The sequence below is a fragment of the Ambystoma mexicanum genome, chromosome 2p (genome assembly GCF_040938575.1).
Source record: "Ambystoma mexicanum isolate Mex_15411 chromosome 2p, UKY_AmexF1_1, whole genome shotgun sequence".
Lineage (NCBI taxonomy): Eukaryota > Metazoa > Chordata > Amphibia > Caudata > Ambystomatidae > Ambystoma > Ambystoma mexicanum.
This window is the reverse complement of record NC_090923.1, coordinates 16,614,215-16,620,142: the sequence shown is the minus strand read 5'-3', so window position 1 is coordinate 16,620,142 and position 5,928 is coordinate 16,614,215. Positions and strand designations below refer to the sequence as shown.

The following is a 5,928-nucleotide window of genomic DNA, read 5'->3' as shown; positions in this document are numbered from 1 at the left end:
TAAGCATGTTTTAGGCTACCATTTTTTTTTTAGGAAAAGGGCTTTAGCAGATGGAGGTCATCATAGTGTAAGCATGCTGTAATAAATTCTAAATGTTCTTTGATAATGCAATTAATACCGATGAGTGGTTTCTAAGGGCGGGGTTAGGATTCAAACCTGTGTTGCGTTGCATTGTCTTGCTTACAAGACAAACAAGTTGCCCCTGAGCTATCCTTCCTCTTCCTTCAGCTCTGCTAAATGTATCACTTCATGCCGTCCTTGCTGATAAGACTGTCTTACATGCGAGAATGCAGCTGGTATCAAAGACTTTCTAAAACCTCTTCTTATCTGCATCTTCACTCCCTTTTCCCCCAACTCCAATCCGGCTTTAGGTCGGAAAGCTCTGCAGAAACTGCCCTTCTACATGTTTCTGACTTTCCTTTTTCTGCACGTGCACAAGCTCTCTTTTATTTTGATTGCACTTGATCTTTCAGTGGCTTTTGACACTGTGGATCACCCTATCTTACTTTCCTCTCTCTTCTTTGAGCATTTCTGGCTCTCCTCTCACTTGGCTTAAATCTTATCCTTCTGATCGGTCCTACTCTGTATCCTTGGCTGGCCAGCTCTCTCTTCCTCTTGCACTTTTATATTGCATTCCTGAAGGTTCTGTTCATGGCCCCTCTTGTGTTCACTTTCCACCATTCATCGCTACCCACTAATTTCACCCTTCAATCTTTCCTGGCACTTTTATGCTGATGATTCACAATCTTTTCTTCTTCATCAGAGTTCTCTGATACCCTTTGGAGTCTCCGCTGTTATTTCTCCATTCACTTCTGGATGCATTCCTGTTTTCTTCACCTTAACCCCTCTCCAAACAGAAGAACTCTTCTTCCTTCCTTACTCTCCCTCCACTTCCTCTTGCCTCCTTTTCTCTCTCCCCCTTAACAGCTCTCCCTCTTTCCCTTGCTCGGAATCTTGGATTCTCTTTGACTCTTCTCTTTCTTTCTCCTCTCATATCGCTTTTACTGCGTGCACTTGTCATTTTCCTCATTTTTATCCTTCGCTTCACTTGTGCTTTTCTCTCCTCTCACACCTTTAAACTTCTTTTCTCTCTGCTGCTTTTTTCCAGTATTGACTATAGTTTTTCCCACTTGATTGGACTCCCTGCAGTTTGTCTTACCTTCCCTGTTTTCAATTTATGACTCTGTCATTTCTTTTCTCTTTGGTCTATATTCCTTTGCCTCAATCACTTCCTCACTTCAATCTGATTCTATCTTACCATATGAATTGCGTCTTCTGTTTCATTCTGTTTCATTTTTCTTCGAATGTCTCCATGGTCTTGGCCCCCCTCATCTTGTTTGCCTACTTTCCTTTTATTCCCCCTCTCATGCTCTTCTCTCCCAGTCTACCTATCGTCTTGCTGTTGCCAAGCCCCCTGAGCTTCTTCACTCTTCCACTCCTTTTATCTTCTCACTCCATTCCACTAGAATTCTCTTCCTCTTACCATCTCATCTTCCTCCACATCTCACATCTTTCGTACCCTCGTAAAGGCTCACCTCTCGTCTCCGTTCATAAACTGCTGATTTGTAGTGCCAACTGTGAATTTGTTATTTGTACTGTTCCAAAATTGAAATGCATGAGTTCCTTTGGGTATAAGTGAGTGGTGCATGGAGGAAGAAGGGGAAGAAGGGGAAGAAGGGGTTCGCACTTGCGTCGAAGGCTTGTACTGTCGTTGGTTTGTTACTGTCTGGCTTTTTGTATTCACTTATTCTTCACCAATCCACCAGAACAGTAAGTAGTCATTTTTCCACGACATAATGTAGACGTACATTAACTAGTGTATGCATGGCATGGCACCTTCCACCTTGCAAGTGCATCCCCAAATGCAGAATCAGGCACCCTGAGTAGATGAGGGGGCAGAACCATCAGGGTGCAAAACAAGGCTGGACATCCACATGAGGCATTGCTCTGGAAAGGGATGGGCAGGGAGTGGTGTAGGTGTTATCTAGGTGAGTCCCTCAGTGCAGTAGATAGAAGGGACAATAGGGCTAAGACTAATGTAGACCCCCAAAAGCACCTTCCACCTCCCTTGAACTCAGTGTCGCACAGTCACTGGGTGGACCAGATTACACGGGTCAGCGGATGACACCACTGAGAGGCGTTCAAGAGGTTGAACTGCTGTTCATTGGAGTTAAAAATGAATGGAGGTTTCTTCAGTGGTGGGATTCCGGAGCAATGATAGGTTAACAAGGTAATGCTCGGAGCAGAGATGGAAGCCGAGCAGTGAAACTTGGCTGGAGGTCGTGGCAGGTCACCAGGAATGCAGATGAAGGGTGCAGTGACTGGTTATTGACCACATGGGCTGAGTGTTAGGAAAGATTTCGTAATTGTAGGTAATTTTCCTTCCATGTGGCAACCCCTAAACTCTTTGCTGTTGTTTTTCACCTTGTTCTTGACTTTTCCAGAGAAGTGCAGCCTTCTGCCGCACTCCTCTGGGCTTTCGCTCCTTTCTTACGGGGAAACTGACATGCCCTTAAGACAGTCAGTACCGGGAAACGCTGTTTTCCGTAGTTTCTTTTATCATGTTGCGGCTTTCGTGCAACATGACACAAGAGGGCACTGTAAGCTAAGTTACTGCTCTCTTGGGTCTCTAGCCTTCTACAGGCCCTAGATACTCTTTTTGGATTGTAACTGATCGGTGCAAGTGATTCACGGACGGGAATGGTGGCAGCGATCGTTTCTTGTGTTTTGAGCTCCTTTTGGCGTTCTAAGCGCGTTTCTCACGCTTAACCCAAAATGGTGGCCTGGCTCCCAAAATGGCCAGACCACGAGGCTCCTTTGTCCTGTCCGCTGACCGTCTTGCTCCCTTCACCTTCCCCAGGTCGAGCCGAGCCGGGACCTTCCTTATTTGGGCATGTACTTTCCAGCGAAACACGGATGCTTTCGCGGGCTTCTACATGTCTTGTGTGTGCCTCCAAGATGTGGGCTGGGATGTCTGGTCCCAATACACCTTCTGGGTGCCAGAGAGTTTAGGGTGGTGTGAATGCCTGGGACCACCGTGGTCCGTGATAGGTCCACGAATGGTGTGAGTGTTGATGAGCGGATCTCCCATTGGGTCCCCTCCGTTTTGGCGCGAAGGGAACCGTGGATAAGAGGGTGCTGGAAACACCACTACCATGTCGATCTCCTGAGTTCTCACGAACAAAGGAATACAGGAGCCAAGTATCCTGCAACCAAGAGGCTGAACCGAGGAATCACTGGTGACCCGCTGAAGGACTGCTCCTCTGCACTGCTGTCGCCTTGTGAAACCCTTTTCACCTTTGATCGAACCAGAAGGCCTGTACTGGTAATTCGACCCTTGGAATAGCGGGGACAGCTATTCTCGGCATCTTCAGCATCTCCTGCTCGTAAGCCTTCAGAATCGTCTCTGGGCCATCCAGCAGACTGACCAGCCTACACAGGAGTCTTGCTCTGTAACCGCCGCCAGGTTGTGTAGTATTTCGAGTCCTTGTCACTCTCACACGCTTCGTACACTTGGCATTCCCAGGTCTGAAGTGAGGAGTGTACATTTGGCTCAGATACACACGGCCGCTCCGTTGCCCTGCTGTGTTAACAAACTGTGCGGGTTTCTTCATTTGGGACGTCTTTTACTCAACTCTGCTGCTGCAGACTCAACACAACGACGAGACGTCCCCTGCTCTTCTGAACCTGCCAGTGACTGAAACTGACACAAAGCCTGGGTCTGCTTGCATCGGGGACCGGTGAGTAGCATAGCTAGGAACTGGTCGCCCTCCTGCAGGAGCCCATAGCTTTTCCCCGCGGTGTCAAAACAGCACGCCTTTCCGTACTCGCGCTCTGCTTCTGCCCACAGTGGAGGCTGCGCTTGAGTCGCGGAACACTGTTCTTCTTCATTTGTGCACTAAATTGAACTGCCTGATTTCCCTCGAAGAGACTCCCCTTTTGCCCGTTGCCACCAGCGTGTGCAGGTACTTTTGAGCACAAGGCTCCACTCTTCGTAGGGCTCGGACTTCCTTTTAGTTAGGTGCCTCTGAAGGCGGACTGGGTCTAAGCATTATTTCGCACTGCCTGTTTTCCTTCCCTTTTAGGTGGACTACACATTTCGGGCATCTAACGCTTGAGACTTGTTTGTATTTGTATATATAGTGTATTGGTATGGCATGTGTTGGTTTACTAGTGTTGTATTGTGATTTCTCGCTACAGTCATTGTTTTAAAGGCCTTGGAATAAATGTGTATATATTTTTAATATAACACCTGTTTGGAGTAGTTTGTAAGTGTCCTTGCTTTGTGTGCTCATTGCGGGCTTTCAGTCACCCTCACCCCTCTTGAGACCTAGTCTTGACCGCCGCGATCGCTACCTTGATTGGTATGGCATGTCCAGAGGTTACCCTGTTCCAAGTAATTAGGTTGTCCTTCTGAACTTCTGCGCCACCAGGACAGAGTTCAGAAATCCGTTTTAACACTGAGCACTCGAAGCAATTGGATAATAGAAGCTGTGACAAATGAGAGGCCTGTGCAGACAAGGAGATTTATGGCTGGTCCATAACTACAACTCATGCTCATCGTCAAGTTAAGTGTTAATGCTTGAGGAACCTCTGAGGAACCACAGCAAAGCTCAAGGTCAATGATCTGCAGATTCACCTGAGCGTCCTGTCAGGGGATGTTCCAGAAATGGCTTGAAGATGATGGAGAAAATCAGTGACTGGGGATCTTTGGGGAAAGAAAGTGTATACTGGTGGATTCTGCGAGGGACTCGAGACTTGTACAACCACACAACTGCTCCTCTATCACCACATACATGAGAATGACTGTATATGAAACATTTCCACAAGAGGAAAGAGCAGCAGATGACTCTCTATGACATGAAGAGGTTGTGATATACCATGGAAGGGTATGCATCAGTATAAAGAGTCACCAGCAAGGGTGGGAGGAGATATATGAGCGTTATGGAATATGCAATGGAAAACATGTAAACATGTATGAAGAAAACCATGCCGTTTAAGGATTTGTACACAAGCAAGAGACGGGTGCAACATGACCTGGTGTATTGCTCTTTGTAGAGAGTGATGATACAATTAGGTGGCTGCGGTTTAAACACAAGAAATTGCTGAGGTCTACATGACTCTTTGCCTGTGATGCATCACCTTGCTTGCTGCCTTTTTCACTTGTTCATTCCTCAGACTATAAATGATTGGGTTTAGCATTGGTGGAAAGACTGTATAAAAGAGAGAAGCTAGTTTCTCATGTCTCAATGAGATGCTGGAAGGTTTAAAATGTGTGGCTGCCCCAGTCCAATAAAACAATGCAAGCACCACGAGATGGGCAGAGCAGGTGGAGAAGACCTTTTTCCTGCCCTCTGTGGACGGGATCTTTAGGATGACTCAGATAATGTGGACATAGGACGTGATGATGACCAAGAAGGTGGCCAGTGCAACACTCCCCCCCCCAATGCAAAGATAACAATCTGGTTGGCCAAAGGGTGAGCACAGGCCAGCTTCTGCAGGTTTGGGATTTCACACACAACATTGTCAATCTTGTTGTCACCACAGAACGGTAATCAATCCACCTGCAGGCATAAAATAAGGGAGTACAGGAAACTGGCCATCCAAGAAAAGGCCAGCAGCAGGATGCAACACCTCCTGTTCATGATAACGCTGTAACTCAGAGGGAGGAAGATGGCGACGTAGCGATCATAGCCCATGGCTGTCAGGAGACAAAGTTCTGTGGTACCCATAAAAATAAAACCAAAGACCTGTGCTATGCATTCCTGAAACGGGATGTAGTTGCGTTGTACAAGGAGGCCCCTAGCATTCTGGGGACTGTGACAGAAGCTGAGCCAATGTCCAGGCAAGAGATGTTGAACAGAAAGAAGTATATTGGGGTGTGTAGATTGGTGCTGATTATAATCAGTGCAGTGATGAGCAGGTTCC

The 5,928-nt window shown here is 47.0% G+C and overlaps 1 pseudogene; it reads right to left on the bottom strand.

The window, feature by feature from the left end:
* Nucleotides 1-5,112: 5,112 nt before the first annotated feature.
* LOC138567682 (olfactory receptor 2A12-like) lies at nt 5,113-5,699 on the bottom strand (annotated as a pseudogene).
* Between the last annotated feature and the right edge of the window lie 229 nt (nt 5,700-5,928).